The sequence below is a fragment of the Sus scrofa genome, chromosome 8, assembly GCF_000003025.6.
Source record: "Sus scrofa isolate TJ Tabasco breed Duroc chromosome 8, Sscrofa11.1, whole genome shotgun sequence".
Lineage (NCBI taxonomy): Eukaryota > Metazoa > Chordata > Mammalia > Artiodactyla > Suidae > Sus > Sus scrofa.
Genome location: NC_010450.4, coordinates 1,947,939 through 1,958,779, shown reverse-complemented (window position 1 = coordinate 1,958,779; position 10,841 = coordinate 1,947,939).

The window sequence follows — 10,841 nt, the reverse complement described above, 5'->3', positions numbered from 1 at the left end:
GGCGGCTGACGCAGCTCCACCCAGCCCCTTCCCGCCCTGGGCCCCCACCTGGAGGCCAGCAGACACATAGGACCAGGCCCTGCTCCTGAGCCAGCCTCTGCCATGCAGGCCCTGCTCAGAGGCCCCTGGGGCCCCACAGTCTGCAGAGAGCAATTCCCTGTCTGAGTCCCCAGGCCTGCATCCCAGGCTCCCCTCCACCAGGCCCCTTTCTGCCTCCAGCAAGCCAAGGCCACGGTGCAGCTGGAAATGAGGCCAGATCCGGGTGCCCGTGGTCAAGCCACCAGTGTGGTCCCAGGGCCTCTCCCCACTGCTGAGTCAGTGCTCCTCGCCCCTGCCCCGTCCTGGAGCTCCTGGACTGGAAGGGCCATCAGAAGGGCGGACTTCTGAGTGCCCACCCACACGGGGCGAGCTTGGCTGGGGGACACCACATCCAGGACAGGAGAGCAGGAGGCTGCAGGCACCCTGGCAGGTACGATGGCCCAAGGGCCGCCGGGCAGAGAGGCCAGCAGGGCCACTTCCAGAAGAGGAGTCTGGGACGACGTGCAGGACACGGGCGGGTGTGTTTCCAGAAGAGCCCCTGGCCGGGTAGAGGAGGGACAGCGGAGAAGCCGGTGGTGGGGACGCGGGGGAGTGGAGACAGGGACCCGGCCCTGAGAGAGACAGAGGTGTGGCCTGGTGGGGATGCTGCAGCTGTTCCTACCTTTACAATCCACCTGCCGCACAGACAACCACCTGCCCGCCCCACTCTGACCCCAGGGGCATCGTGCCCCAGGGCAGGGGGTCCCCTGGCCTCGTCCTCCCGCCACCAGGCTTCTGCGGCCACTCTGGGAGCCCCTCTGGCCGGCACCGCCTCAGACGTCTCCAGCAGTGTGGTGACACGGGCGGGGCCTCCCGCCTCCCAGACCCTCCACGTGGCCTTCTGAGCACCCAGCTACGGCTGGGGCTGGGGTCAGAAGGATTGTGTCCCCAGGTGGCTAGGTCCTGAGGGTGGAGCCCCATGAACAGGGTTAAAACCTGACCCCAAGAGACCCCCCGGGGAGCTCCCTCGCCCCACGTGCTGCATGAGGACACAGCACAAAGCAGGCATCTGCCACCTGGAACGCAGGGCCTCACCTGACTGCCAGCCTCCAGAACCATGAGGACTAAGCCACCCTGACAGCCGGGGACACCAGCACCCAGAGGAGCCCCTACATCCTTCAGCCCTCCCCTGGCATCCCCTGTACCTGTGGCCCCAGAGTCACAGCACGGGGCGGCGGGGAGCGGGGGCGGGGAGCTCATCTAATAAATACGAGCAAAGCCCGCAGAATGTTCAATACAATGGCTTCTGCCTTTCCACCTTGACAAAATTCCTGTAAAAGAACAAAACTGAAACACAGAGCTCAAGACATGGGGCTTCTTCAGGCTTTCTTTGTTTTAGTTTTGGTGAGACAGTCAGACAGCACGCAGCGTCTTAGCAGTTGTTAAGGGACAGCTCGGTAGCATCAGGTGCATTCGCATGGTGCAGCCGTCACCCCCGTCAGAACGCTCCGTCCTGTCCATCAGAAACTCTGCGCCCGTCGAACCCTGACCCATCCTCCCGCCCTGCCCCTCGCACCTACCCTTCTACTCTCGGCCTCTGTGAATTCAGTTTCCCCAGGGACCTCGTATTGTTGGCGTCAAACCGTGTTTGTCCTCTTGCGACCGGCTTGCTTCACTCCGCTGAAAGTCCTCAAGGTTCATCCGTGTCTAGCAGGTGTAATTACCTTCCTCCTTAAGGCTGAATCATACCCTACCCAGAGATACAGCCACTGGTCTACACCACAGCCACAGCAACGCGGGATCTGACCATGTCTGCAACCTGCACCACAGCTCACGGCAACGCCAGATCCTTAACCCCATGAGCGAGGCCAGGGATGGAACCCACAACCTCATGGATACTAGTCAGATTCATTTCCGCTGCACGACAACGAGAACTCCAGTTTTTAATTTTTTAAACTTGAAATAGACAACTTTGTTTAATTTTCTCTCTTGTTTTGGGGAAGCTTTTTCTAATGTTATCAGTAGCAACCAAAACACCAAATGACTAGACCAGAGCCCGTTTGAAATCAGTTTCATATTCCTCTGAAACCCAAATCCGTCTTTGGCCGAGGAGATCCTGCTCCTTCATTAACTCTCCTAATGCAGCCTGATCCCGTATAAATTAAATCTAATTGCTTCGACAACGTTTAATTGACAGTCTTCTTGTGTTGCTGAGGGTGGGTTTAAGGTCAACTATGAGCCATGTTCCCTCAAGATGCTCCATCTTTGGACAGATGCGAAACCGTCAATGACAATCGTCTCCTTATCTGGGAGCATGTCCTCGATGTTGGCACCCTTGATGTCACAATGCCCCGTAACGCATTCAGACTCCGTGCCACAGCTGGCACAGAGGACGCGCCTGGGTTTCGGGCCAAAATTGTGGCTTGTTTACTTTTTCCTTTATGCGTCACCATAGCACGATCATCAGTCCTGCCCGAGGATCTTTTAACGTATTTACATGGGAAACTTTGTTTGATTTGATTGTTGAAAAACTAATTGAATCTTATTAAATAAACCATTCACAGCTTTGGTGGCCAGTGTCCGCCTTGCTGCAGGTGTGCAACGGAGGTGTCCCGCGTCAGTGTCGGGTCCAACCCCACGGGCACCGACCAGGGCTGTGGGCGCGCCTTCCTGCAAATCCTCCTCAGCTGCCCCGGAAACCGCGGCAGGTGCGCTGGTGATTTCTGTGTACCCCTGGTGGTTTCTGTGTACCCCCGTCGTTTCTCTGTACCTCTGGGAACAGGCGGGAGTAGGAAGAGGAAGGAAAGCAAGACAAACGGACAGCAGCGCTATTGGGAGCAGCATCTATTATGTGAGAGTCCAGGGCATTCGCTCCACCTGCGAGGAAGGATTTGACAAAGTTGTTCATTTGTCTTTTCCCGTAACGTAAGCGCTTTCAATGTGGAGCGTGATGCAGGAAAGAAAAGTGGGACTTCCTCTTCCACGTGGGGTATGGAAGGACGCACAGGCGTTCAATCCCACGGAAACAAGAGAAACCCAGAAAGAAAATTAATTATACTTTAAATGGGATTTGTAGACCAGTAGATGCAAGGAAACTTCTAAAACTGAATTCTTGACAAAGACAGCTCTTCTTCAAGAACAGACCATGGTGTGGCGTACCCTGGTGGCCTAGTGGTAAGGATCTGGTAGTGTCACTACTGTGGCACGGGTTCGATCCCTGGCCTGGGAACTTCTGCATGACATGGGTATGGCCAAAAAAAAAGAAAAAAGATTATAGGTAAACTTACACTAATTACATTAAATATAAATGCGCTCAACACTCCAATTACAAGGCAGGACATGTCAGACTGGATTTTTTTCTTTAAGGCCACACCCGCGGCATATGGAGGTTCCTGGGCTAGGGGTCTAATCGGAGCTACAGCTGTCAGCCTACACCACAGCCACAGCAACGCCAAATCTGAGCCAAGCCTGTGACCTACATGGCAACGCCGGATCCTTAACCCCCTGAGCGAGGCCTGGCATTGAACCTGCAACCTCATGGTTCCCAGTTGGATTTGTTAACCACTGAGCCATGATGGGAACTCCCCCGTATTGCTTTTTACAGTGATGCCCAACAGCAACAGGATACAGATTTTTTTTTCCCCTAATGGCTGCACCCCTGGCACGTGGAAGTTCCCGGGTCAAGGACTGAATCCGAGCCACAGCCAGAACCTATGCGGCAGTTGAGGCAACGCCGGATCCTTTAACCCATTGTGAGGGGCTGGGGATCGAGCCACAAGAGGTGGATTCTTAACCCACTGTGCCACAGCAGGAACTCCCAAATATAAATGATTTTCAAGTGTACGCAGGACATTTACCAAGAGAGAACATATGCTGGGTCATAAGATAAATGTTACTAGTTTTAAAGGATTGAAGTCATACAGCGTAAGTTCTCTGACAACCGCAGAAATCAGTAATAATATCTAGAAAATCACTCACCTTCTGATAATTAGGTAACACGATTCTAAGTCATCCAGAGGTCATAGAAGAACTCACAAGAGGAATTGGGAAAATATTTTTACCTGAATTGTAAAAAACTCAATATATCAAAAATTACTGTATGTAGCTAAAATTCTTACACAGATAGATTTATAATTTCACATGTTTATAATAGACAAAAGCGGTTTGAAATCAATGATCCAAGCTTTTATATTAAGAAGCAAGAAAATAAGAGCAAATTAAACCTAAAGTAAACGAAGGAATATTTTTTTAAGGGTGGAAATTAACGAGATGAATAAAAGCCAGACCACAGGGGAAGCAAATAAAAAAATAAACAAGGGGACCGAAAATTGGTTTCTTAAAAAGATTAATAAAATTTATAAAATCTTAGTAAGACTAACAAAAAGTAGAGAGAAAACATAAACTATCTTTTTTTTTTTTTGTCTTTTTTTTAGGGCCTCATCTGCGGCATATGGAGGTTCCCAGGTAAGGGGTCTCATCGGATCTGTAGCCGCCGGCCTTCGCCAGAGCCCCAGCAACGCGGATCCGAGCCGCATCTGCAACCTACAGCACAGTTCACGGCAACGCCAGATCCTTAACCCACTGAGCGAGGCCAGGGATCAAACCCACATCCTCATGGTTCCCAGTGAGGCTCATTACTCTGAACTACAACGGGAACTCGTACATAAATTACTACTATCAGGAATATCATTAGAGCCCACAGATATTCAAAGGATAGTAAGATAATAGTATGAACAACTTGGTGACAACAAATTTTTACAGAAAAATTGAAAAGGTCCTTTAAAAACACAACAGAAATCTCACAAGAGGAAGTAGAGGTCTTAACTCTGTCGCAATTAGACAAATTGAATTAAGAATTGAGAATCTCTAAGGCAAATTGTGCTGACGTCTGTAACGTAGGAAAGCATCAAAAACAAGGTGCGAAGACCAGCTGTCTGATGAGGAAAGCATGACAAGACGTCAACCTGGGAAAAGGATGCCACTGTTCATTATACAATGATGTCCCCTTTTCTGCGTGGCTGAAATTTGCATAATGAATTTCTAAGGGAAAAGCCAGCATTTTCCATAAAGAAAATTACCCCCCCCCACAAAAATATCCCAGCACCATATCGTATTGGGGAGGATCAAATATTTAAGAAAGAAATAACACCATTCTTAGGCAAACTTTCAGAAAATAGAGTAACGTGGACTATTTCTAAACTCATTTTATGAAGCCTGCATTCCGATACCAAAACTGGACAAGGGCATTATGAGAAGAAGAAATTACAGACCTGACCCACGTCCTCATGAGCATAGATACAAAAATCCTGAGCAAAATATTATTAAATTGAATCATACACCATGAACAAGTATGGTTTATCCCAGGAATGCAAGGTTGGTTTAATATTTGAAATGCAACACTTGTATTTGAAACGCAAACCCCACAATATTTGAATATTTGATTCAGCATTTGAATATTTGAAGATCGAATTGAATTGAATATTGAAAATTTGAATATTTGATCAATATTTGAAATTTTTGAAATATTTGAATATTTGAAATGCAAACCCCACAATAACAAAATAAAGGGAAAAAATCTTGCAGTTATCTCAGATTTCTCCAAAGGGAGCGATATACCATGTTCACAAATTGCAGGATTCAATATTGATTGGTAACATGTCAGTTCTCTCCAAGTTGATCTATAGATTGATGCCATCTCAATTGAAATTTCAGCAGGCATTTTTGGGGTACACATTAACACGCTGATTTAAAATGTATATGGAAATGCAACAGATCTGTAGTGACCCAAACACTTTTAGAAAAGAAAAACCAAGTTGGAAGATTTACACTATCTGACCTCAAGACTTTCCCTGAAGTTAACAGCCAGTAATCACGATACTGCCGACATCGGACCAACAGAATTGAATGGAGTCTAGAAATAGACCTACTCACATTCAATGAATTGATTTTTGACAAAGGCACCAGAAAAATTCATGGGAGTTCCCTGGCGGCTCAACAGGTTAAGGATCCAGTGTTGTCACCACTGTGGCTTAGCTTGCTGCCGTGGTACGAGTTCAGTCCCTGGCCTGGGAACTTCTGCATGACTCAGGCACAGCAAAAAAAGATCCAGTGGGGGAAGAAAAGACTTAAATGGTGCAGGGGTAACGGGATGACATGGGGAAGTGAGCCTTTGCTCTCTGACTCTACCCTACACAATGATGCCGCTGAGATGACTCCAAGACCCAGTTGCCACCACAGCTGCTAGAACAGATGCGGGAAAACGTCTTCGTGCCTCGGGGAAGAGTTCTTAGGCCACGAAAGCTCCTGCCATGAAAGACACTTTGGATTTTCTCAACGTGAAACCTCCGCCCACCCGAAGGCGCCGCTACCTGACACTGCACGTGGTGGTGTCATAAGACCGGGACCGACTCACGGCCTCCCACGTCAAACAGCTGAACACTGGACCAGACAGGTGAAGCGGTGGTTCGCAGACGTTGGCCTGTCATTCTGAGGTGAGAGACACGAGTGGGTGGGCGTCCCGACACCCAGCGCCTCGGAGGAGGCTCTCTGCGGCCCAGGCTGTGGGCCTCAGGGCTCCGGCCGCGGGAGGAAGGGAACTCGGATCCACGCTCGGGGGCCGTGGGCCGGGTGGACCTGGTCTGGGCTGCATTTTCAGGGGCAAATACCCTGAGCTGGGGGCCCAAGCTCTGGGATGCAGCCTCTGCTCCCCGCACGGGGTGCGGCCGGCACGTCCGAGGCTCGCTGCCCCCGCGGCTCGCCCGCCTCCCGGCCGGTGGAGCATATTACTATGCTTGGCTGTAACCTAAGCAGCTGCCCATTAAAATTCCATCCGCTTCGAAGCCTTGAGCTGCAGTTGATATTTCTAATTATTGTGAAATTACAATTGTCCCTGTAATTTAAGGATAATTGCAGGAGATGCCAGCTGCCACCCCGGGAAGCCAAACTGTTCCCAGAACTCGGAAAGTCTCTGGAAAGTTCTCTGGACAGGAAAAGATGAAGACAGTTCAGAAAATGAGGGAGGCGGGGGTCCAGCACGAAGCTGGAATCTACGCGTCAGCCTTAAGGGCTCTTGTGGCCTCCGGCTGAGGCCCGGCCTGGCGGGGAAGCAGGCGGGGAGGATGGTCCCCAGGCCCCAGGCCGCCTGAGCTGCGGGCTTAACAGGAGGAGCAGGAAGCAATGGATTAGTAAGGAATGGGCCCTGGGGGCAGTAAGGACACAAACAGGTGTAAAAAGAAGAGAAGGTTCTAGGAGGGGTGTTGAGGGGATTTCATGGAGGTGAAAGGAGGGGGCAGGAGGAAGGGCAGGGGTCTGTGTGCCAGGCTGCTCCCCCCGTGCACGTGAGGCCCTGCCACCCCCGTCCCCGTGGAGCCAGGCCCTCACAGCTGGCCGTGGCCTCTGAGCCGGGAGGGGCAGCCGGGCTGTGGACGGCCCCTCGGGGGGCACAGGGCCAGCATCTCAGCTCCCTAGGGCTCTACCCACACCCAAGGCCCTCCTGGCCTCCCCGTGCCCCACCTGGGACCTGTGCATGCGCGGCGTCGGCAGCCCCAGCCCCAGGACTCTGTGCACCCCGCTTCCTTCCCCCATTGCTCCTGACCCCGCCGCCCTGCAGCCCCGGGGCCAGAGCCTCCGAGGTAAAGGGAAGACGGGGCAGGCCCACCCTCACACCCGCCCCGCTGCTGCCTTGCAGGCTGGCACTGCGCGTCTGCCAGTCCCTCCCGTGCTGGCTGCTCCGAGGCCAGGACTCTGTCGGACGTGACTGCACCCCAGGAGGGTCCCCACGGCTGGTGCCCAGGGAGCTTTGGGACATAGATGCCTGTGCCCCTGGGAAGATCAACTGAAGGTCACTGCGGTCTGGGGTGGCCTTGCAGCACCCACCAGGAGGCCGCAGGCAGAAAGCCCCTCCCCTGGGGAGCAGGGGTGCTGCAGACAGGCAGTGACTCTGAACCCCAAGTTCGTCTTCCTCGTGGAGACTTGCTCAAGGCGGCAAGAGGGGCCCCGACCCGCTGGGGCTCTGCGGGGCTTCCTCCCCGTCTCCCCTAACGCCGCTGTCCTCTCTGTGTGCGGTCTGCCTGCCGAGGTGCACCAGGTGACAGTTTGGCCACGTGATCCCCATGACACCGCACCGGTCATCGGCTTTCTGGCCTCCAGCCCCGTTCAGCTGCCCCCGATCAGCCAGCACCCCTTCCCCTTTCCACCACTAAATTCTCTATTCAAACGAGCTTGGCTGCGAATAACAGGCTGGAAAGACCACGGGCATGAGATGGGTTTTATTTCTCTCTCACGTCAGAGAAGCCAGACACATGCAGCAGCTCCCCGTGCAGTCAGACCCCAGGGCGGCTTCTTCCTGCTCTGGTGGGCTCCATCCCCAAGAGGGCCTCATGGTTCTGGAAGGCTGCCGGAGAGCCAGACGTCTCTTCCATCTCCTCCATCGCTGGGCAGGAAGGGGAAGAAAGTGGGAGAAAGGCACGAAAACCCAACACACCTGCCTCGTTTAGGTTTTCTGGTTTTACTAGCACGTCACTGGCAAACAGAGAAACTGTTGCATCTCTCTTGCCAACTTCAACCCTGATGGCTTTGACCTTGGCCGAGCAGGCAAAACGCTGCCAGCCTGGAGCACGTCCCACCACACCCTGGCTTTTGGGGCCATTTGCTGGTTGATTGCCACGGCACCGGATGAGAGAAGCCCGCACGACGGTCCATCTGCTGGGCAACGAACAGCGCGGCAGCGGCCAGAGGGCCATGCTCGGCTGTGGTCTGTGCAGCAAAGCCCACGGCTCACGACGGGGGGGGGAGGCTGCTTGTCTCACCACCCACGAGCTCTGTTTATCCACGAGGGACGGGGTGGGGGCCGGCACGCTGGGCCCAATGGCGAAACCCCCTGTGTGCCAGGGAGGAGGGGCAGGGGGCCCGGGAGGGCGCAGGGCCACCCCTGGGGACTTGAGGGTCTTCAGTGGCCTGGGCAGCATCTGGAGCTGGGGGCTGGAGGTGGGGGGCAAGTTTCTGGCGGGGACCCTGAGCTTCCATCTCAGACCCTCGTGGAGACTCTGGGAGTGGCCGCTCTTCCCCAGGACACCCTCTGCCCGGTCTTCAGCCAAGACCCCCCCCCCCAGGCTGCAGCATATGTAGCTCCTGGGTCAGGGATCCGATCCAAGCATTAGCTACAACCTACACCACAGCTGTGGCAGCACCGGATCCTGTAACCCACTGCGCCAGCGGGGGATCGAACCTGCGTCCTGGCCGCACCCATCCTCTTGTGCCACAGAGGGAACTCCTGTAATTTCCTTCTTTTTTAATGATTTTTATTTTTTTTCCATTATAGTTGGTTTACAGTGTTCTGTGTAATTTTCTTCTTCTTCTTCTTCTTTTTTTTTTTTTTTTTTTGTCTTTTTGCCATTTCTTGGGCCGCTCCCACGGCATATGGTTCCCAGGCTAGGAGTCCAATCGGAGCTGTAGCTGCCAGCCTACACCAGAACCACAGCAACACAGGATCCGAGCCGCGTCTGCAACCTACACCACAGCTCACGACAACGCCGGATCCTCAACCCACTGAGCAAGGCCAGGGACCGAACCTGCAACCTCATGGTTCCTAGTCGGATTCGTTAACCACTGCGCCACGACGGGAACTCCTGTAATTTTTCTTCTTAATGGAACAAAGAAAGACTGATAGAAACTGGTTATTTGGACTCGGGTACCAGGCAGATATTTTCTTGGAAATGACAAAGGAAGCCTGTCCCTCCAAGGGGAACAACGGACAGTGTTGGCGACCAATGATAAAACTGATAAAATTGGTGACAAATGAAATTCAAGCGTTCACCAAAGCTGGGAATTTGAAAAGCTGGCGTCCGCCACATGAGCCACTTGCCAAACTAAAGACTTTCCTGCTGAGACCGATGGTGGTGTCCCAGGGGTGACGTCTCGACTCGACACTTAGGAAACCCGCCTGAGCCGGTCCCTCCTCGTCCCGGGGCCCAGTGTGTGGTGTCGCAAGAGGGAGCCTGGAGGAAGACCGCCCAGGCGCAGGATGGACCCTCGGGTTCTGATGAGACGCAGAAATGAAAGTTCACTGGTCCGGGTTCAGAGTCCACGGTACGAGCAGCCCGGGAGGGGGCCGCCCCCTGTCGGGTTTGGGTGTCGTCAGGAGGAAGAACCCCACGGTGACCGGCACACGGGGTGCACACCTCCCTTTCTTTTGCAAACACACGTCAGTGTGAGGCTGGGTTTCCCAGACTCCCACCTCCCGGACAAGCAAGCCCCGTCCCACGGCCGACGCTGCCCTCTAAGCCAGACCGGAGGACACGTGACACGGGGCCACGCCTGTCCCTAAAACCTCTCGTTTGGGAAAACATGTCCTTCCTGCGTCGTTGCTGCTTTTTGCTTGTTTGTTTTCTGTTGTTTGCTTGTTTGTTTTGGCTGTGCCCTCTGCACGTGGAAGTTCCCGGGCCGGGGTTCGAACATGCACGCCCCAGCGGTGACCTGAGCCTCCGCAGTGACGACCCTGGATCCTTAACCCACTGAGCCGCCAGGAAATTTCTTTTCTTTCTTTCTTTCTTTCTTTCTTTCTTTCTTTCTTTCTTTCTTTCTTTCTTTCTTTCTTTCTTTCTTTCTTTCCTTTCTTTTCTCTCTCTCTCTCCTTCTTTCTTGTCTTTTTAGGGCCACACCTGTGGTATATGGAGGTTCCCAGGCTAGGGGTCCAATCGGAGCTGTAGCCGCCGGCCTACACCACAGCCCCAGCAATGCGGGATCTGAGCCCCGTCTTCGGCCTACACCACCACAGCAACACCAGATCCTTAACCCACTGAGCGAGGCCATGGATTGAACCTGCG